The sequence below is a fragment of the Phyllobates terribilis genome, unplaced genomic scaffold (assembly GCF_046119375.1).
Source record: "Phyllobates terribilis strain yellow unplaced genomic scaffold, ASM4611937v1 Scaffold_1__5_contigs__length_1240528914, whole genome shotgun sequence".
NCBI classification, from domain to species: domain Eukaryota; kingdom Metazoa; phylum Chordata; class Amphibia; order Anura; family Dendrobatidae; genus Phyllobates; species Phyllobates terribilis.
Window position 1 is genome coordinate 731,628,365 of NW_027362761.1, and position 23,864 is coordinate 731,652,228.

Genomic DNA, 23,864 nt, shown 5'->3' on the forward strand with positions numbered 1-23,864 from the left:
GACTAATAGACCAAGTCCCACACACTGCTAGAAGCCCAAATATTTTTTCAGAGCTAGATGCAGATAAAAATTATTTTTAATTTGCAACCTGATGGAGGTCAGTATAGATGGACTAATAGACCAAGTCCCACACACTGCTAGAAGCCCAAATGTTTTTTCAGAGCTAGATGCAGATAAAAATTATTTTTAATTTGCAACCTAATGGAGGTCAGTATAGATCGACTAATAGACCAAGTCCCACACATTGCTAGAAGCCCAAATATTTTTTGAGAGCTAGATGCAGATAAAAATTATTTTTCATGTGCAACCTGATGGAGGTCAGTATAGATGGACTAATAGACCAAGCCCCATACAATGCTAGAAGGCCAAATATTTTTTCAGAGCTAGATGCAGAAAAAAGTTATATTGAATTTGCAACCTGATGGAGGTCAGTATAGATGGACTAATAGACCTAGTCCCACACACTGCTAGAAGCCCAAATATTTTTTCAGAGCTAGATGCAGATAAAAAATGTTTTTAATTTGCAACCTGATGGAGGTCAGTATAGATGAACTAATAGAACAAGTCCCATACACTGCTAGAAGCCCAATATTTTTTTTCAGAGCTAGATGCAGAAAAAAATTATATTAAATTTGCAACCTGATGGAGGTCAGTATAGATGGACTAATAGAACAAGTCCCACACACTGCTAGAAGCCCAAATATTTTTTCAGAGCTAGATGCAGAAAAAAATTATATTCAATTTGCAACCTAGTGGATGTCAGTATAGATGGACTAATAGAACAAGTCCCACACACTGCTAGAAGCCCAAATATTTTTTTAGAACTAGATGCAGAAAAAAATTATATTCAATTTGCAACCTGATGGAGGTCAGTATAGATGGACTAATAGAATGATGCTATGCCCAAAAGGTTTTACTTCACTTGGTGCAGTAAAAAAATTGGTATTCTATACACAGGTGGTGAAGCTTGCAACACAGATAGGCTACTCCACTGACTAACACACTCTGCAATAGGCCAAAAAGGATTAGCTTTGCTAGATTTAGCCAAATGTTGTGAAAAAAACTTGCACAGCACTGGCACAGACCTGCCTGGCAAAAACTGTTGGAACTGATGTAACTTAGTCCTGAAAAGGACTGCAATTACAATTAGTCTTTACTCCCAACCTATCTATTTAAGAGCACAGACCTGCCTGATAAAAGTCGTATGAAATGATGTAACCTAGTCCTTAAAAGGACTGCAATTACAACTATTCCCTACTCCCAAGCTATCTGTAGATTTGTGCGAAAATTGGCTTGAAATTAACAAGGTATAGCGCACACAGCAACAGCGGTGCCGTCTAACACGCAGCTGCAGCAGTGAGAAAATGGTGGCGATGGGGAAAATGGCTGAGTCTTATAGGGCAAGGACATGTGACATACACTGCCAATGACACATGCCCTTGCTTGTGTGAAAAAAAGCACTTCGCTCCATGTGTGCGCTGCTGATAGGCTGACAGATTGCACCTCCCCACTGTAAATGCGGGAAAGAGAAAAAAAAATGGAGATCTTCATTATTCCTGCAGAGATCCATCCCCTGCCCCTCCCCCCGCCCCTCTGTACCCTCAAACTGCGTATTAACATTAATTTTCATCATTACTGAGAAAAAATCCAGTTATGATTTTGGTGCACGAACAGTTATCGAACATAACCTCGAACAGCCGAATTTTTTTCAAATCGTTCGTGTTCGCCGAACGGCTCGAACACCGCCCAAAACAGCTCGAATTTGAGATTGGCGAACAGTTCGAGTCGAACAACGCTCATCTCTAATGATGTCCCAGATGTGCTCAATTGGATTCAGGTCTGGGGAACCGGCGAGCCAGTCCATAGCTTAAATGCCTTCATCTTGCAGGAACTACTGACACACTCCAGCCATATGAGGTAGAAGTCTCTGGTAGCTGACAGGTGGTCACGGTACGTGACAGCAGAGCAGGTAGTAGTCTCTAGGTTTACCAGGCAGGTGGTCACAGCAAGTGACGGCAGAGCCTCCAGGCAGGCTGGCAGGAAACAGGCGGGCGCTCCCAGGTGAGCGGGCAGACCAACAAGGCAGGTAACAGGCAGGTAACAGGTGGGCGCTCCCAGGTGAGTGGGCTGACGGACACAGCAGGTAACAGGCGGGTGCTCCAAGGTGAGCGGTATGACAGACACAGCAGGTAACAGGTGAGCGCTCCCAGGTGAGCGAGCCGACGGACTCTGCAGGTAACAGACGGATGTTCCCAGGTGAGCTGACAGACAGACAGGGCAGGTAACAAGCGTATGCTCTCAGGTGAGCGGACTGGCAGACAGGGCAGGTAACAGGCGGATGCTCCCAGGTGAGTGGACTGGCAGACAGGGCAGGTAACGGGCAGATAACAGGCTGGCAGGCAGGACGAAGAGTCAGGCTAGCAGCGGGATCTGAGGGCTGAAGCAGAGATCAGAAACTGTGCAACAACTTTGCTCGGGCACCTCCATTTTGGAGGAGGTGCCCTATATATGGGAGGACCCTCCGCTATTGGCCGGGGACTCCTTAGGACAGCGCGCACGGCCCCTTTAAGAGGGGGGGAGCGCGCGCGCCCTAAGCACAGTGCCGGGGGACTGCGCGCGCAGACAGCAGGCTGAGAAGGAGAGCGGGGAGCGTGGTGAGAGGAACGGCGTCTCTGCCCGGCAGGAGGCAGAGACGCCGAAGCTACTGGGCTGCGCGCGCCGACAGCAGGCTGGGAAGGAGAGCGGGGAGCGAGGAGGTGAGAGGGACGGCGTCTCTGCCTGGAAGAAGGCAGAGACGCCGATGCTACTGTACCCCCCCTTTATGCCCCCCATCTTTTAGGCCAGAAAGGAATTTTTCAAGGAGAAGCGGGGCGTGGATGTTCTACCTGGGTTCCCAAGTTCTCTCCTCAGGACCAAACCCCTTCCAATCCACCAGAAAAAAAGTTCTCCCTCTTACCCTCTTAGTGGCCAGAATACTCTCTACCTCAAAGACGTCCTCAGCGGAAACCGGAGCAGGGGAAGTACCTGGATTGTTGGAAAAAGAGTTAAAGACAACGGGTTTGAGGAGAGATACGTGGAAGGAGTTGGGAATCCGTAAGGTGGCCGAGAGTTTTAACTTGTAGGCCACTGGATTAATTTGCTTGAGGATTTCGAAAGGGCCGATGAAGAGAGGACCTAACTTGTAGGAGGGTATCTTGAGCCGCACATGTTTGGAGGAAAGCCAAACCTTGTCTCCCGGACAGAATTGAGGCGGATCCAGACGTCTCTTATCAGCATATCTCTTCATCCGCTCGGAGGACTGAAGAAGTGCGGACCTAGTACTCTCCCAAATGGAAGAAAACTCACTGACAAGAGACTCCGCGGCAGGGTTGTCCACAGAAGCAGAGATGGGAAACCTAATCCGGGGGTGTTGGCCATAGACAATTAAGAACGGGGACTTGGAAGAGGATTCACTCTCGTGGTTATTATAAGAGAATTCGGCTCAAGGAAGGAGGTCCACCCAATCAGAATGGTGGGCATTAACAAAGTGCCGGAGGTAGCTGGTAAGGATCTGATTGATCTGCTCCACTTGACCATTGAACTGAGGGTGGTAAGCGGAGGAGATATCCAGGGTGACATCCAGCAGTTTACATGTGGCTCTCCCGAAGCGTGAGGTGAACTGAACCCCTCGATCCGACACGATGTGGAGGGGTAGGCCATGGAGATGGAAGATATGGCGGATAAAGTCCTTAGCCAGCTCAGGTGCAGATAGGAGACCAGGCAGGGGAATGAAGTGGGCCATTTTAGAAAAGCGGTCCGCGACCACCCAAATGACAGTACACCCAGCAGAAACAGGGAGATTGGTAATGAAGTCCATAGCGATGTGTTGCCACAGGGCAACAGGTATGGGAAGTGGCAGGAGATGACCGGCTGGTAAGTGTCTGGGAACTTTGTTGCGGCCACAAGATGAACAGGCAGAGACGAAGTCTACCACATCCTTACGCAGGGTAGACCACCAGTAATGCCGGGAAATGAGCAGGAAGGTCTTCTTTTGGCCGGCATGGCCAGCTAGTTTAGAAGAATGACCCCAGCGAAGAACCTTCTCATGGTCAGGAACCGCTATGAACGTCTTGCTGGGTGGAAGACGAGTCAAATCCAGGGGGGCCACATTCATCACCTTGGAGGGGTCAATAATGTGCATAGGCTCCTCCTCTTGATCGGAGGACAGGAAGTATCGGGACAAGGCATCAGCTTTGACATTCTTGTCTGCCGGGCAGAAATGAAGGATGAAATCGAAGCGGGCAAAAAACAAAGACCACCGGGCCTGACGTGTATTAAGTCTCTGGGCATTTTGGAGATATGCCAAATTTTTGTGATCTGTGTAGATGATCACCGGGTATAGAGCCCCTTCAAGCAGATAGCGCCACTCCTCCAGCGCCAATTTGACGGCTAGCAATTCTCGGTCTCCTATGGAGTAATTGCGCTCAGAGGAGGAGAAGATTTTGGAGAAAAAGCCGCAGGTTACCATTCTCCCGGATGAAGACTTTTGGGTGAGCAAAGCTCCGGCTCCAGAGGAGGAAGCATCAACCTCCAGGTAGAACTGTTTGTTGCAGTCCGGACGGTGCAGCACAGGGGCAGAGGAGAAGGCTTGCTTCAGGGAAAGGAAGGCCTCCTCAGCTTCGGGTGGCCATACCTTGGGATTTGCTCCCTTACAGGTGAGCGCAGATATGGGAGCAGTCCGAGACGAGAAGTGTGGAATGAAGAGACGATAGTAATTAGCGAAGCCCAGGAATCGCTGTATCGCCTTCAACCCCTCCGGACGGGGCCATTTTAGGACAGCAGATAGCTTCTCGGGATCCATACGCAAGCCTGTCTGGGAGATAACATAGCCCAGGAATGGAAGAGAGGTCTGCTCAAAAAGGCACTTCTCGTATTTAGCATAGAGGTGGTTCTGCCTGAGCCTAAGCAGGACCTGACGAATATCCCTCCGGTGTATGGGAAGATCCGGAGAGAAGACCAAGATGTCATCCAGGTATACCACCACGCAGGAGTAAAGAAGGTCACGGAAGATGTCGTTGACCAGTTCTTGGATGATGGCGGGAGCATTGTAGAGGCCGAAGGGCATCACACGGTACTCATAGTGTCCGTCCCGAGTATTAAATGCCGTTTTCCACTCGTCTCTTTGACGGATACGGACCAGGTTATACGCTCCACGTAGATCCAGTTTGGAAAAGATCCTGGCGCCTTTAAGGTGATCAAATAACTTGGAGATGAGCGGCAGGGGGTATTTATTTTTAACCGTGATCTGATTGAGTCCTCTATAGTCAATACAGGGGAGTAGAGAGCCATCTTTTTTTTTGCCAAAGAAGAATCCGGCTCCAGCCGGGGAAGTAGACTTCCGGATGAATTCCCTAGCCAGATTCTCCTCTATGTACTCAGACATGGCCCGGGTTTCAGCCGCAGACAATGGATGAATACGCCCACGGGGTGGAGTGGCGCCAGGTAACAGGTCGATCGGGCAATCATATGGCCTATGAGGTGGCAATGTCTCTGCTTCCTTTTTACTGTAGACGTCAGCATAGGGCCAGTAAGGAGCCGGAAGACCGGGTAAATTAGCTGGGGTAGGTGGTGGACGAACCTGACGAACCGGAACCAGGCAGGTCTTATGGCAGGCCGGCCCGCACCGGAGTACTTCACCGGATTGCCAGATCAACACGGGTTCATGTGTCTGGAGCCAAGGTAGGTCTAGCAATAGGGAGTGGGAGAGTCCGGGTAGCACATGGAAGGAGATTACCTCAGAGTGCAGCATTCCCACCTGCAGGGTTATGGGTTCCGTGATGAGCAGGATGGTCACCGGAAGGAGTCTTCCATCCATGGAGGCGACTGACAATGGTTCAGCCAAAGACTTGGTGGGAATCCGGTATTTCTCAACCAGGGACTGGGAAATGAGGTTTCCAGCGGCTCCAGAATCCAGGTGGGCGAGTTCAAAGTGACGGTTCTCTCCCCAGGAGATAGAGACAGACAAAGTCAGGGATGGAGAGGGCTTACTTTTGTCTAGGGCGACCTCTCCGAGCGGTCCTAGACACTGGAGTTTCCCTGCCTCTCCGGGCAGGAACGAATCAGGTGCTCCTTACTGCCACAATAGAAGCAGCTCCCCTCGGCTCGGCGTGACTCTTGGCGAGATTTGACCATCTTGGTCTGGTCGATCTGCATGGGCTCGGGTGAGTGCGCCCGGGGAGTGACAGAAGAGGAGACAGGTCTCTGGAAAGTAGGAGCAAGGCGGGGAAACCTTCTCTCACGGGTGGTCTCTTTGGTGCGCTCTTGAAACCGCATGTCAATCCGGGTAGCCAGCGATACCAGGTCATCCAGGGTGGTAGGAATGTCCCGACCGGCGAGCTCGTCTTTAATCCGACCGGAAAGGCCCTCCCAGAAGACGGATACCAGGGCCTCGTTATCCCAGGCAAGCTCAGAAGCGAGGGTGCGGAACCATATGGCATATTGGCCCACGGGGAGACTCCCTTGGCGGAGACGTAGCAGAGAGGAGGCTGATGAGGTCTTACGTCCCGGTTCATCTAAGACTCTCCGGAAAGCAGTGAGGAAAGGCGACAGGTCGGACACCAGGGGGTCCCCTTTCTCCTACAGGGGGTTAAGCCATGCCAGTGCCTCCCCAGTGAGATGGGACATGATGAATGCCACTTTGGCCCGGTCGGAGATAAACTGATGAGGCAAGAGCTCAAAGTGCAGGGTGCACTGGTTTATGAAGCCCCGAGCTAGAGCAGGGTCGCCTCCGAAACGAGGAGGTGCAGAAAGCCGGGGGTCCGGGGCAGGATGCCATGGTATTGGTGGGCAGCGGGGCTGCCGGAGTGCGAGTCGTGCGACTAGCGGTGGTTACTGGTGGAGCAGTCAGTGTGTCCAGGCGGGAGTTGACACTCCGCAGGTGGTTCAGGATGGATTCCTGTTGGGATCTCTGACGGGAGACTTCGTGGTATAGGTCAGAGAGCAAGGGAGCATGGGTACCACCGGGTTCCATGGCCCGAGCAAACTGTTACGGGTCCGGGTGGTGGGACCTCTGTGCCGAGGTGCAAGGAGGGACCCAAAGGGGCGTGACTAAGTATCAACCCGAACCGACCCTGGTCGGACGGCAGCAAATGACACCGTGACCAGGGAGGATCCGGGCTGAGGGACCAGGTGTTACTCTGGGGACGACCTTGTAAGAGAGCTGGTGGCTCCCACGGGTCAGATGGCTAGGACTGACCGGTATGACGGATGGACACGGCAAGCAGGTAGAAGTCTCTGGTAGCTGACAGGTGGTCACGGTACATGACAGCAGAGCAGGTAGTAGTCTCTAGGTTTACCAGGCAGCTGGTCACAGCAAGTGACGGCAGACCCTCCAGGCAGGCTGGCAGGAAACAGGCGGGCTCTCCCAGGTGAGCGGGCAGACCGACAAGGCAGGTAACAGGCAGGTAACTGGTGGGCGCTCCCAGGTGAGTGGGCTGACGGACACAGCAGGTAACAGGCGGGTGCTCCCAGGTGAGCGGTATGACAGACACAGCAGGTAACAGGTGAGCGCTCCCAGGTGAGCGAGCTGACGGACTCTGCAGGTAACAGACGGATGATCCCAGGTGAGCGGACAGACAGACAGGGCAGGTAACAAGAGTATGCTCCAAGGTGAGCGGACTGGCAGACAGGGCAGGTAACAGGCGGATGCTCCCAGGTGAGCGGACTGGCAGACAGGGAAGGTAACGGGCAGATAACAGGCTGGCAGCCAGGATGAAGAGTCAGGCTAGCAGCGGGACCTGAGGGCTGAAGCAGAGATCAGAAACTGTGCAACAACTTTGCTCGGGCACCTCCATTTTGGAGGAGGCGCCCTATATATGGGAGGACCCTCGGCTATTGGCCGGGAACTCCTTAGGACGGCGCACGCGGCCCCTTTAAGAGGGGGGGTAGCGCGCGCACGCCCTAAGCACAGTTCCAGGGGGACTGCGCACGCAGACAGCAGGCTGAGAAGGAGAGCGGGGAGCGTGGTGAGAGGAACGGCATCTCTGCCCGGCAGGAGGCAGAGACGCCGAAGCTACAGGGCTGCGCACGCCGACAGCAGGCTGGGAAGGAGAGCGGGGAGCGAGGAGGTGAGAGGGATGGTGAGAAGAAGGCAAAAACGCCGATGCTACACGCACATTGCTACAGGCCCAAAATTATTTTCCAGACAAGATGCAGCTAAAAATTATTAGTAATTTGAAAGCTTATAATGGTTGGTGAGGTGATTTTACGAAATCCTCAAGCTTTTACTCTCCCCAGGATGACACAGGGGTAGAAAAGTCCTTGCGGATCCATGATTTGTTCATCTTTTTGAACGTGAGTCTGTCTACATTCTCAGTGGACAGCCGCGTGCGCTTATCTGTCAGCACACCACCAGCAGCACTGGACACTAGTGTTGAGCCACCCCCGTAGTGTTCGAGTTCGGTTCGGTTCGTCGAACACCCGTGTGTTCGCCGAACTGTTCGTCGAACTGTTCGTCGAACACCTTCGAACACCGTTAAAACCAATGGCAGGCAAACAAAAACACATAGAAACACATAGAAAACACCTTCAAAGGTGTCCAAAAGCTGACAAACTGCTCAGAAGACATAACTAACACATGGAAAAGTGACAAGTACATATAGTCATGCGAAAATAAAAGAGGTGGAGGAGTAAAAGGAGGGGGAGACACAGATATAGGCATGTCAAGCCCTTCTAAAATCCAAAAAGTGAGAAGCCGACACGGCCAGTCCGCTCCTGCCCGTGCCACCTCCGTGTCGCCGGGTTTGTGCCAGAGCCGCGGTGAACCCTGATGGCCAGCCCCCCTCTCCCAATACTGGTGCCTGTCCGCTGGTGGGTCGAGCGAGCCCCCCTGTGGTGGAGGCAGCTCTAAGCTTTTTAATTTAAATTGTCTCTCTAATTTGAATGAATACACTTTAAATCCATTTACAAGGATCTATTGGAGGGCAAGTCTCATGCCAGCAGCCGCGTAATTCCAGCTCCAGTAGCGTCCACTAAAGCTGCTGCAGTTAAAAAGATTTTATAAGGATCGAGCTCGGCTGTCCACCGCAAGGCATCCTACTGCCAGTCCCAGCCCCTATGCCTTGGGGTGCCTCCTGATGCTCTTCACTGAGTATCCCATGGTCCCGAAGCATTTCCTTTGAAAAAATTAAGTGTCTAAACTACAGGTGGTGTAGCTTGCTTAACAGCCGGGATAATCCGCTGACTAGCAGACACTGCTACTAGGCACAAAGTATTTCCTGGGCTAGATGCAGTTAAAAATTTGTAATTAGATACTCTCGTTGGATGCTGAGAAAGCATTCCATAGAGTCTCCTGGCACGCCATATATGATTCTCTTAAAAAGCTTGGGGTAGGGGTCTAGGGGACCCTTTTATAGCCAAAATCACGGCCCTGTATCACAATACGTCACCTAGGCTGAAGATAAATGGAACTGTAGCACCCTGAGGGCTCGGTTGCTACAGAGGAATTGCACCTCACCCAGAGGTGTGATATCTCACTCTCAGGTAAGGATGGAGTGTGGATCAGGACCCGACACCTGCATGCATTACACCACATTGCCGTGGGGCAGGGCGACCAATATGCCTCTGAGATGGGCACGACAGTCCCTGTCCCTGGCTGGAGTGGGGGGAGGGAACACTGAGGAAGGGGAACCCTGTAGTGCAGGAGCAGGGAGGAAGCAGTTCCTGGGTGCATTGAGAAGGGAGTATAAAAGGTGGGCACCATCTTAGTTCAGTGCAGAGAAGTCTGAGCAGAAGTGGCATGGAGCAGGGGCTCTGCATGAGCTCTGCTCCGGAGGCGGGCCTAGTAACAGAGGCCCAGGCCTGGAAGAGGGAGAAGGAAGGAAGAGGAGCGGAGAAGGCTCCAGGAACGAGGAATGAAGGGATCCCAGGGGTGCGGACGGGCGAGTCGCCACCGCACGCCCGAATCCACTTGCGTGGAGGGGTCAGGCCAAAGGGGGAGACCGGTCCCCGAAACTAGTGGAGGCAGGAAACGACCCTCAGCTAGAAACCGGAGGCTGTGACATTTTATGTGGCGCAGCCCCTCGCTACACCCGCTAGGAAGGCACCACATAGGGTCAGGGAAACTGGCGCCAAGTTTACCAAGAGGAGGCCCGAGGCAGCAGGACAGAAGGGTTGGTAAGAAAGGCCAGACAAAGGACACACAAAGGGGGTCCTGTGAAGCGCTCCAAAGTTATCTGGGAGTTGTCTGAGCCCCTCACCTGGTGAGCACAGTACGACGTGGGCAGCTGTTACCTGCAGACGTGGTCTGGATAATAAGAACTGTGAGTAATGGCCCTGGACTGCATCACTGACTCCGTGTCGTTACTGCTGCTGCCCTGCACCATCACCCCCATCCTCCGCATACACTGCCCTGAGGCTATACTCCTCCCGTGGGGAGTTATGCTACGCTCTGCTGCACCCACAACACCAGCCTCAGCGGTCTGCCCTGCAGCGGCGGTTCACTCTGACCGCAATCCACGGGTGGCGTAGTCGGACATTTAAACATCAAAACCACATAAATAGTTCCGCCACTGGTTTGACCACCCTGAGCCACGGAACCGGGTCGCTGCCACGAAGACTACAACCACCAGCATCCACCAAAAAGGGTCCGGCTCCGGGTGTCCCAAGGCCCAGGGGGTGCATCAGAACATTTTCATCACCTTTCACAATCACCAATGGGACAAGGCAGGGATGTCCTCTGTCCCCTCTCTTATACATCCTAGTGACGGAGCACCTGCTCTCATCAATTCGCCATAACCCCAATATTAGGTGGATTGAGGTGGGAGGCACCGAGTACAAGTGCTCTCTATTTGCTGATGATGTCCTAGTATATATCACTCAATCACATATATCCATCCATGCTGTAATGGCTGAAATAGATCACTTTGTTACATGGTCAAATTTTAAAATCAATGCAGCGAAGTCTGAGGCCCTCGATGTCTCCCTCCCCAAATCCATATAGGATTCCATCCAGTCCAACTTTCCCTTTGCCTGGCCCTCACAGGGTATCAAATACTTAGGAATTCCTATTCATAGAGACCTCTCCCATCTATGTTATCTTAATTTTGGGCCCTTTATTGAACAACTCCATACAGACCACGGTTGGCAAGTTAGAACTGTAAGATTCACTACGTGAACCACTGGTGTTTTGTGGAAAAGCACATGTACACTGCGTTCCAAATTATTATGCAAAAAGTGTTTAGGAGTGATAAGGGAAGAATTTGTTTGTTTGTCAGTTAAACTCATTGATGGTGATGTGTGTCAGGGCTCTTTATATCACTGTAAGCAATTGCAGACACCTGTGCTTATTAGTTTGGCAGGTGTGTCCAATGAAAGGCAAGACAACTTAACAAGGCTGTCTCACATAATTAAGCAGCCTACATTTTCTGCCAAAATGGGAAAGAAAAAGGATGTGTCGGCTGCTGAGAAGCAACAAATTGTGGAGTGTTTAGGTCAAGGCATGACTACAATCAACATTGTGCGATGATCAGGATGAAGTGTCTTGGCAATCAAGAAGTATGTAGCTGATTCACAGTACACACGTGTGCATGCTGATAAGGGCAAATTGAGGACTCTTTCCTACAGGCAATTACGTCAGGTTGAAAGAGCAGCGGCAAGAAAGCCTTGTCATAGCAGCAGACAAGTTTTTGAAGCTGCTTGTGCCTCCAACGTCCCCCGAACAACAAGATGCAGGGTCCTTCAGAGGTTTGCAGCTGTGCATACGCCATCCTGTCGACCTCCTCTATCCACTTCACACAAGCAGAAACGGCTCCAGTGGGCCAAACATTACATGAAGACTGATTTCAAAAGTGTTTTGTTCACGGATGAGTGCCGTGCAGCGCTCGATGGTCCAGATGGATGGAGTGGAGGATGGCTGGTTGATGGACACCCCACGCAAACATGGCTACAGCGCCAACAAGGAGGAGGTGGAGTAATGTTTTGGGCTGGAATCATGGGGAGAGAGATTGTCGGCCCCTTTAGGATCCCTGAAGGCGCTAAAGATGAACTCCATAATGTATGTGGATTTTCTCAAACAGCACTTCCTGCCATGGTTCAAGAAGAAGAACCGTGTATTTCACAGCAAGATCATTTTTCTGCATGATAATGCACCATCTCATGCTGCACATAAAACATCTGCATCTCTGGCTGATATGGGCATAAAAGGGGACAAACTTATGGTGTGACCCCCATGCTCCCCTGACCTGTACCCCATTCAGAACCTTTGGAGCATCATTAAAAGGAGTGTCTATGATGGCGGGAGGCAGTTCACATCTAAGCAACAGCTCTGGGAGGGTATTCTGTCCTCATGCAAAACAATTGAAGCAGAAACCATCCAAAACCTGACAAATTCAATGGACGAGAGAGTTCAGAAGCTCCTTTCGAACAAGGGGTCCTATGTGAAAATGTAACATCACCTAGAATAAAGTTTTGAGTTGAAAACTGTTTGATTTCAGTTTCTAACAACCTGCTAATGCTTATAATTTCAAAAATGACCATTTTTTTGGTCTTTATTAAAATGAAAAGGTTGATCGAAAAGTTTGGGGGATCTAAGAGTGTGGCAACCCAGTAGTCATGATTACTTCGAATTCTGACAATATGAGGGTCATGCTGCAGGTAGTGCAGCAAGAAGGCACTTATGTGTCTTGCGCATCTCGGAGCCCCAAAATTATTTTCCGGGCTAGATGCAGCTAAAAATTATTATTAATTTTAAATCTGGTGAAGCTTTAGTATAGATGGCCTAATAGGATCAGTGCTGCACACTGCTACAAAGCCCAAATTATTTTCCAGCCAAGATACAGATAAACATGATTAGTAATTTGAAAGCTTAAAACGGTTGGTAGGGTGATTTTAACCAATCATCAAGCTTTTACTCTCCCCAGGATGACACAGGGGTAGAAAAGTCGTTTCGGATCCATGATTTGTTCATCTTTATGAACGTGAGTCTGTCTACATTATCAGTGGAGAGCCGCGTGCGCTTATCTGTCAGCACACCACCAGCAGCACTAAACACACGTTCAGACAGAACGCTGGCTGCGGGGCATGACAAGATCTCCAAGGTGTAAGTGGCTAGCTCCGGCCATTTATCCAGATTGGAAGCCCAAAAAGAGCAAGGGTCCAGTGACACAGTCGTGGCTTCAATGTTTACTTGGAGATACTCCTGTACCATCGTCTCTAGGCGTTGACTATGTGTCAGACTTCTTGTCTCCTGTGGCCTTGCAAAGGATGGGCTAAAAAAGTGGTGAAATGATTCCGCAAAATTGATGTTACCAGCAGATACTGTGGTTCTGTTACGGTTTGAGTGCTGAACACTTGACGGTCCCACGGCAGGCAAGTTGGAACTGTAAGATTCACTACGTGCACCACTGGTATTTTGTGGAAAAGCACATGTAAGATTCTGCAACAGTCTCTGCTGATACTCCTGCATGCGTGCATCCCTTTCTATGGCAGGAATAATTTCTGCAAATTTACTTTTGTACCGGGGATCTAAGAGTGTGGCAACCCAGTAGTCAGGATTATTTCTAATTCTCACAATTCGAGGGTCATGTTGCAGGTAGTGCAGCAAGAAGGCACTCAAAGTTCCTGTTGTGTTGGTGGCGAGGTAACAATCATGCTTCCTTCCTCTGCCCTCTCCCCCCAACCTCGCACAACAGAAATGTTATCAAGGTCTCCCTCATCTGATGAGTCTTGCATCAGTTCGTCCTCCACTTCTTCCTGGGCTCCTGCACCTTCCCCACAAGTTTGGCTGCTACCATGCGCCCTGGTAAATCCATCTCTCCCACCCTCACATGCCTGCCGCCTTGGTGCTGCCGACTGTCTGGACCTTGCAGATGTTAGCCCTTCCGCGTACAACTCCTCCTCCTCTACTTCCTCCACCTCCTCTTGTCGCACCACCTGACTCCGAATTCTGTTTAACATGAGCTCCAGCATGTAAATCACTGGAATAGTCATGCTGATAATGGCATCGTCAGCACTAAACATCTTCATCGCCATTTCAAAACTGTGCAGAAGGGTGCATAGGTCCCTGATCTGAGACCACTCCTCCAGCGTGATTTGCCCCACCTCTGGATCCCGTTGGCCCAGGCTATACGTCAGATCGTATTGCACCAGGGCTTGTCGGTGCTACCACAGTCGCTGCAACATGTGCAGAGTTGAATTCCACCTGGTAGGCACATCGCATTTTAGCCGGTGAAGTGGCAGGCCCAACGACTTCCGTAGAGATGTAAGTCGCTGAGCTGCGGGATGCGAACGGCGGAAGTGAGCACACAGCGACCTTGCCCTCTGCAGAAGGCCATCTAGTCCGGGATAGTGGCCTAAAAATTGCTGGACAACCAGGTTCAACACGTGAGCCATACAAGGAATGTGTGTGACATTGCCCCGGCGAAGGGCCTCACCGAGGTTTGCAGCATTGTCGCACACGGTCTTCCCTGGTTTCAGGTCCAGTGGAGACAACCATTCATGAAACTGGTTCTCCAGAGATGACCACAACTCCTCAGCTGTGTGACTCACATTTCCCAGACATTTCAAAGTAAAAACCGCCTGATGACGTTGAGCCCTACTGCCAGCATAGTAAGGAGGTGTGCAGGATCCCTTCTGCACAGTTAGAAAGCGTGTGGCATGACCAGACAGGCTTTGGGTGCAGGTGGAGGACCGAGAGGAGGTTGAGGAGGCAGAAGCAGTGGAGGAACTTTGAGATAAAGAGGACTGACGCACAACTCGTGGGGACGGCAAGACTTGGTCAGCAGTAGAGATGAGCGTTGTTCGACTCGAACTGTTCGCCAATCTCAAATTCGAGCTGTTTTGGGCGGTGTTCGAGCCGTTCGGCGAACACGAACGATTTGAGAAAAATTCGGCTGTTCGAGGTTATGTTCGATAACTGTTCGTGCACCAAAATCATAACTGGATTTTTTCTCAGTAATGATGAAAATTAATGTTAATACGCAGTTTGAGTGTACAGCGGGGCAGGGGGAGGGGCAGGGGATGGATCTCTGCAGGAATAATGAAGATCTCCATTTTTTTTCTCTTTCCCGCATTTACAGTGGGGAGGTGCAATCTGTCAGCCTATCAGCAGCGCACACACGGAGCGAAGTGCTTTTTTTCACACAAGCAAGGGCATGTGTCATTGGCTGTGTATGTCACATGTCCTTGCCCTATAAGACCCAGCCATTTTCCCCATCGCCACCATTTTCTCACTGCTGCAGCTGCGTGTTAGACGGCACCGCTGTTGCTGTGTGCACTATACCTTTTTAATTTCAAGCCAATTTTCGCACAAATCTACAGATAGCTTGGGAGTAGGGAATAGTTGTGTTTGCAGTCCTTTTAAGGACTACGATACATCATTTCATACGACTTTTATCAGGCAGGTCTGTGCTCTTAAATTGATAGGTTGGGAGTATAGACTAATTGTAATTGCAGTCCTTTTCAGGGCTAGGTTACATCAGTTCCTATCACTTTTTGCCAGGCAGGTCTGTGCCAGTGCTGTGCAAGTTTTTTTCACAGCATTTGGCTGAATCTAGCAAAGCTAATCCTTTTTGGCCTATTGCTGAGTGTGTTAATCAGTGGAGTAGCCTATCTGTGTTGCAAGATACACCACCTGTGTATAGAATACCAATATTTTTACTGCACCTAGTGAAGTAAAACATTTTGGGCATAGCATCATTCTATTAGTCCATCTATACTGACTTCCATAAGGTTGAAAATTGAATATAATTTTTTTCTGCATCTACCTCTGAAAAAATATTTGGCCTTCTAGCTGTGTGTGGGACTTTCTCTATTAGTCCATCTATACTGACCTCCATCAAGTTGCAAATTAAAAATAATTTTTATCTGCATCTAGCTCTGAAAAAATATTTGGCCTTCTAGCAGTGTGTGGGACTTTCTCTATTAGTCCATCTCTACTGACCTCCATCAGGTTGCAAATTCAAAATAATTTTTTGTCTGCATCTAGCTCTGAAAAAATATTTGGCCTTCTAGCAGTGTGTGGGACTTTCTCTATTAGTCCATCTATACTGACCTCCATCAGGTTGCAAATGAAAAATTATTTTTATCTGCATCTAGCTCTGAAAAAATATTTGGCCTTCTAGCAGTGTGTGGGACTTTCTCTATTAGTCCATCTATACTGACCTCCATCAGGTTGCAAATTCAAAATAATTTTTTGTCTGCATCTAGCTCTGAAAAAATATTTGGCCTTCTAGCAGTGTGTGGGACTTTCTCTATTAGTCCATCTATACTGACCTCCATCAGGTTGCAAATGAAAAATAATTTTTATCTGCATCTAGCTCTGAAAAAATATTTGGCCTTCTAGCAGTGTGTGCGACATTCTCTATCAGTCCATCTATACTGACCTCCATCAGGTTGCAAATTAAAAATAATTTTTATCTGCATATAGCTCTGAAAAAATATTTGGCCTTCAAGCAGTGTGTGGGACTTGTTCTATTAGTCCATCTATACTGACCTCCATCAGGTTGCAAATTGAATATAATTTTGTTCTGCATCTAGCTCTGAAAAAATATTTGGCCTTCTAGCAGTGTGTGGGACTTGGTCTATTAGTCCATCTATACTGACCTCCATTAGGTTGCAAATTCAAAATATTTTTTATCTGCATCTAGCTCTGAAAAAATATTTGGCCTTCTAGCAGTGTGTGGGACTTTCTCTATTAGTCCATCTATACTGACCTCCATCAGGTTGCAAATTCAAAATAATTTTTTGTCTGCATCTAGCTCTGAAAAAATATTTGGCCTTCTAGCAGTGTGTGGGACTTTCTCTATTAGTCCATCTATACTGACCTCCATCAGGTTGCAAATTCAAAATATTTTTTTGTCTGCATCTAGCTCTGAAAAAATATTTGGCCTTCTAGCAGTGTGTGGGACTCATTGTATTAGGCCATCTGTACCAAGCTCCACCAGCTTTTAAATTAATAATAATTTTTAGCTGCATCTAGCCCTGAAAATAATTTTTCTTTCCAATAGTGGTAGCAATAGAAATATGGGGCGCGCACCTGGCTTACAAAAATATACGCTTCATAACAAAAAACACCAGCCTAGCGCACTGCATTAATAAGATGGCATCATCGTCTCTCCCAGTGCTAGGACTACTACCCAGGCTAGCATTCCAGTGCCTAAAACACAATGTATGGGTCCACGCTAGCCACTATGCTGAGGGGTCTAAAGCTGCTGCTAACGCTTTATAACAATTCAATTGGCAGATTATCACAGAGCTCTTCCACAACGCCCACCCATCGGGCAACAGTTGCCCTCCTTCCCTATGGGATGTAGTGGCGAATAGTTGATGCCATTAATCAGAGCGTCAGTTGCCCCGTCGACGTGGCAAGCATACGGTAAGGCATGGGAAGAGTGGACACGACTAGTAGCAGGCAGACGGGTTGACCAATGTGAACAAGCCAGATCACAAGTCACCATAGAATTTCTCCACCAGCTAATTATGAGGGGCATATCAGGGGCGTCAGCGCAGCGGTGTCTGACCGGAGTAGCATTTCACTTCCAACTACTGAATTGGGAAGATGTGACAAAGGTTCATCATCAGACAATCCATAAAAGGGTGGAAAAGGGGTCAGCCAAGTCAGGAGTGTAGACGTCCCGTCCCGTGTCACAAAAACTGATTTCTCACATCATATCCCTAACACCATTAACATGACACTCACAATTTGAAGCAACACTACTGTCTACTGCATTTGTGATAGCCTTCTTCGGGGCGCTATGCATAAGCGAATTAGTCCCTCAATCCAAAATTACCACCAGTGGAGGCTTATTACACCAGGACGTAGTCATAGCCAATAATGCAATACGTCAACGCATACACAAATCGAAAACTGTTCCAGCGGGCTGGGGCACTTGGGTGCTTCTACAACCCACAAACGGTACACTGAGTCGGGTAACAATAGTAAAAACATATCTAACCATCAGATCACAAAGTAATTTCTTCCTATCACACATTGATGGAATGCCATTATCAAGATACCAGTTCCAAGCTATATTTAATAAATGCATAACATCGGCAGGGAACCACCCCAAAGATTACGGGACACACTCATTCCACATAGGCGCGGCCACGGAAGCAGCAAGAGCAGGACTGTCAGAAACGGAAGTTCAGAGGATAGGGAGATGGCGATCCACGTGTTTGGCAAGATACATAAGACCGGACTTGTTATCCTAACGTGGTTTGTTTCTTTTACAGGTGACGCTAAGCCAACAGTGTGGGTGATAGGCCACTCGTATATGTATTGGGCAGAAAAAAGGGTGAAAGTCTGCCCAGGTGGGAGGAAATTAGAGTTTCATAACACATATTTCAACTAGAGAGGTATTAGAGGCCTGCAATGACCACAGGTACTAATGGAGGTAATCAAGGTAGGGAGAGAGGCAAGATGTCCGGTCATCTTAGTTATACAGGCCGGGGGAAACAACCTAGGTCATCACAACAGCGCATAACTAATGGCAATAATGAAACTAGACACTGAGCGCTTCAGAGAATTTTTCACAAAATCACGGCCATCGAACGGACAAGGCGGGTAATAAATATTCGGATGGCAAAATTTATAAGAGACAGAGGCGGTGTAGTGGTACGACACCGACAACTGGAAGGAGATAAAGCAGGCCTCATACGGCCCGACGTTGTTCACTTAATGGATATTGTACTGGACATATTCCTGTCTCGACTCCAGGACGAGTGGAACAAGCGTTAAGAGTGCTGGGTGGGGGTCAGAGTCCTGCATACGAGTACGCAGGATCCTCCGTGGACTGGAAATAGAAAGGACATGTTGGAGAGTTACACTTGTTGGCCAACTTGCCGGAGTGGAGACCCAGGGCATGCTGCAACAAGCTGAATTATTATAGAAATAAAATGCCTTTCTAATGGAATGAGTATAAAGAGTTAATAAAGCTGTGACCGATCCTCACCCATCCAGTTGTAAGAGTTACATTATTGTATGGTCAAGGAAAGGGGGGCGTCTGGGTTTGGTTGGGGGTCCCCACAGTCTGCCTAGGCTAGATGCATTTAAAAATTCTTATTAGATACACAGGCGGTGCAGCTTGCTTCGCAGCTGGGTTACTACGCCCAAAGTATTGCCTAGGCTAGATGAAGTTAAAAATTCTACGCTGACTAGCAGACACTGAAGATTTGGAGCAGACCTCTGAGTAAACAGCTCTTCAGACTCAACCATCTGTGTTACCCCAAGCCATAGTGTATGTAGTTTTTTACAGTTAAAAGGGGGGGGGGGGGAGCGACCCAACCCACCTGGAATTGACGATGCCAACGTCACGTAAGACACAGCAAGGGGACTCCAAAAAGAGTCTCCATTTTTTCCCAAAATTGTGGCACTGACACCACTTAACCCTAGAACGCATACCTGGGGCCTCGCAGGCCCGCCCTGTTAATTGTTTTCTATTTTCTGCAAGATTACTTTAGTTAGAATTTTGAAACTCTAGGTATTCTTCATGTATATAGTTGTTTGTCATTTGAGTTGGAGTTATTCCATGTTATTTGCACACGGGCCTAAAAGGCCCCAGGTATATGAAAGTGTAGATTTTTATGGTCATGCGTTCTAGGGTTAAGAGGCATCAATTGCCCCACAGTTGCTTAAAACGGTTGGTGAGGTGATTTTACCAAATCCTCAAGGTTTTAGTCTCCCAAGGATAACACAGGGGTAGAAAAGTCCTTGCGAATCCATGATTTGTTCATGTTTATGAATGTGAGTCTGTCTACATTCTCAGTGGACAGGCGCGTGCGCTTATCTGTCAGCACACCACCAGCAGCGCTGAACACACGTTCAGACAGAACGCTGGCTGCGGGGCATGACAAGATCTCCAAGGCGTGAGTGGCGAGCTCCGGCCATTTTTCCAGATTGGAATACCAAAATGAGCAATGGTCCAGTGACACAGTCATGGCTTCGATGTTCACTTGGAGATACTCCTGCACCATCCTCTCTAGGCATTGACTATGTGTCAGACTTCTTGCCTCCTGTGGCCTTGCAAAGGATGGTCTAAAAAAAGGGGTGAAACGATTCCACAAAATTGCTGTTACCAGCAGATACTGTGTTACTGTTACGGTTTGAGTGATGAAGACTCGACAGTCCCACGGTTGGCAAGTTAGAACTGTGAGATTCACTATGTGCACCACTGGTGTTTTGTGGAAAAGCACATGTAAGATTCTGCAACAGCGTCTGCAGATACTCCTGCATGCGTCAATCCCTTTTTATGGCAGGAATTATTTTGGCAAATTTACTTTTGTGCCGGGGATCTAAGAGTGTGGCAACCCAGTAGTCGGGATTACTTCGAATTCTGACAATCTGAGGGTCATGTTGCAGGTAGTGCAGCAAGAAGGCACTCATGTGTCTTGCGCATCCAGGAGGACCAAGTCCTTGTTGTGTTGGTAGCGAGGTAAGAATCATGCTTCCTTCCTCTGCCCTCTCCCCCCAACCTCGCACAACAGAAATGTGATCAAGGTCTCCCTCATCTGATGAGTCTTCCATGCCCATCGCCAGTTCGTCCTCCACTTCTTCCTCGGCTCCTGCACCTTCCTCAACAGTTTCGCTGCTACCATGCGCCCTGGTTAATCCCTCTCCCCCCACCCTCCCATGCCTGCCGCCTTGGTGCTGCCAACCGTCTGGACCTTGGAGATGTTATCCCTTCCGCATACGACTCCTCCTCTACTTCCTCCACCTCCTCTTGTCCCACCACCTGACTCTGAATTCTGTTTAATGTGTGCTCCAGCATATAAATCACCGGAATAGTCATACTGATAATGGCATCGTCGTCAGCACTAAACATCTTCGTCGCCATTTCAAAACTGTGCAGAAGGGTGTGTGGCGCCCCTGAGGGTTCAGTCACCACAGAGTTACTGCATCTCACCCAGAGGTGTGGTATCTCACCCTGAGGTAAGGAAGGCATATGGCTCGGGACCCTAACACCTGCATCCAACACATACCCGCAGTGGGGGTAGGGCGAGATTGCTCCTAAGGGAGAGCACAGTCCCAGGTCCCTAGCTGGTGGGAGGGTCCTATGTAGTGGGTGCTTAGGGGAGCAGCTTAGCGGAGCACATGACAGGGAGAGTATAAATAGGAAGCCATCTTAGAAAGAGCAAGCCAGTCAGAGGAGGAAAAGTGACAGGAGCAGAGGCTCGGCATGAGCTCTGTTCCAGGGGCGGGCCTATCCTGGGAGGCCCAGGACTGAAGGAGAGAAGAGAGGAGTGGGAGCAGGAAGGCTCCAGGAACCGAAAGGACGCTAGGGCTACGGGCCGTGCATAAGGCCACCCGTACTCCTGCTGCTACCAGGAGGTAGAGGGGTCAGGCCAGATAAGGGGAACCGGTTCCTCAACTAGCGGAGAAACAGCAAGGCTCAACTAGAAACCGGAGGCTGCAGCATTTCATGTACTGCAGGTAAAAGTCCACACCAGTCTCACTAAGAAGGTAGTCACATAGGACCCAGGGGACGGAACACAAGTCGCCCGCCAAGGCCCGAGGATACCGGATAGAAGTGTCACTGGGTGTGAGGTGCAGGGAGAAGGCCAGAGAAAGGACACACAGAAGGGGGTCCTGCTAAGTACTCCGGAGCTATCTGGGGGTTGACTGAGCCCCTCACTGAGTACGCTCAGCACGATGGGTGAGATTGCTCTGGTACCTGTAATCTGGACTGCAACAACTGTGAGTAAAGATCTTGGGACTGCATCACACGGACTCTGTGTTCATTACTGACTCCCTGCACTACAACCACCATCATCCACCCACACTGCCTTGAAGCTACACTCTTCCTGTGGTGAGTAATAATACCATTGCTGCAAAACCACCAGCTTCAGAGGACTGTTCCGCAGCGGCGGCCCCTTTTGCCCCACTCCAGAGGTGGCGTAGTCGGACATTATAAAACCCATATATACAAATTACCCTTGGATTGACCGCCCTGGATCACGGACCGGGTCACCGCCACAGTGACTACAACCTCCAGCGTCTACCGGCCCGGCTCAGGGTACCCCACGGCCCAGGGGGCGCGTCATCTTCATAGGTCCCTGATCTGAGACCACTCCTGCAGCGTGATTTGCCCCACCTCTGGATCTCGTTGGCCCAGGCTATACGTCAGAACGTATTGCACCAGGGCTTGTCGGTGCTGCCACAGTCGCTGCAACATGGTCAGAGTTGAATTCCACCGTGTCGGCACATCGCATTTCAGCCGGTGAACTGGCAGGCCCAACGACTTCTGTAGAGATGTAAGTCGTTGAGCTGCGGGATGCGAACGGTGGAAGTGAGCACACAGCAACCGTGCCCTCTGCAGAAGGCCATCTAGTCCGGGATAGTGGGCTAACAATTTATGGACAATCAGGTTCAACACGTGAGCCATGCAAGGCAGGTGTGTGACATTGCCCCGGCAAAGGGCCGCACCCAGGTTTGCAGCATTGTCGCACACGGCCTTCCCTGGTTGCAGGTCCAGTGGAGACAACCATTCATGAAACTGGGTCTCCAGAGCTGACCACAACTCCTCAGCTGTGTGATTCACATTTCCCAGACATTTCAAAGTAAACACTGATGCCTTGAGCCCTGCTGCCAGCATAGTAAGGAGGTGTGCAGGATTCCTTCTGCGCAGTTAGAAAGCAGGTGGCATTACCAGACAGGCTTTGGGTGCAGGTGGAGGACCGAGAGGAGGTTGAGGAGGCAGAAGCAGTGGAGGAACTTCGAGATATAGAGGATTGACGCACAACTCGTGGGGACAGTAAGACTTGGACAGCAGCCCCTTGTCCTGCTGTCACCATAGTTACCCAGTGCCCAGTCAGCGACATGTAACGCCTCTGTCCATGCCTACTCGTCCAAGTGTCTGTGGTGAAATGCACCCTGTCACACACAGAGTTTATCAAAGAAGCGGTGATGTTGTGTGCGACATGCTGGTGGAGCGCAGGCACACCTTTCTTTGAGAAGTAGTGCCGACTGGGCATCTGGTACTGGGGCACTGCGACGGACATAAGGTCTCGAAAATCCACTGTGTCCTCCAGGCGGAAAGGCAGAATTTCTGTAGCCAAGAGCTTGCAGATAGTGAAATTCAACCTCTTTGCTTTCTCATGGCTAGGAGGAAATGGTCTTTTACTTTTCCACATCTGAGGGACCGAGGGCTGGCTGTTGTGCTTAGACGGGGTTGAGTAGGGTGTCCCCGGCAAACTGCCGGTCTGTGAGGAAGATGCAGGCGAACATGTTAGGTTGCCTTGATCCAAAGGTGGTGCTCTAGATGTCAGAGAGCGCTCAACACCAGCAGGTGTTTCCACTTCCCAATGAACTGACTACCTGCCAATCACACTGGCTGTTGCAGGTAAAGAGGTGGCAGGTCTGCGTCCAAAAACATGTGTGACTGCTGTCCCCCCAGTCACAGAGGATGAAGAGGCCGCGGATGCACCAGATGGGGCAGACGGTGGTTGGCCCAGCCTGCTAGGCCGCATTGTAGCACAGTGAGCTTCCCACTGCAACTTATGCTTCATATCCATGTGACGGTTCATGCATGAAGTACTCAAACTATGGATTTTTTGGCCTCTACTTAGCTTTTGGTGACAAATATTACAGATAACACGGGTTGGGTCATCCTTATCGATCTGAAAAAATGCCAAGGCTATGCAAGGCTTAGAGCCCATGTGACCTGAAGAGCCACTACGACTTGTGGTCAGAGGCAGAGTTGTGGTTGAGGATGCAGTTGTTGATGTTCTTCCAGTACTCCGTCTCTGTCCAGGAAAGCGCAACCTAACCTCCTCATCAATAGCATCCGTGACGCCCAGATCCTAGAAGAGTGCATGGATTGAATCCTCCACAAGAGGCCCCTATAAACATTCACACATCTCCACCTTCAACCTCAGACCAGCAGAGGGAGCCC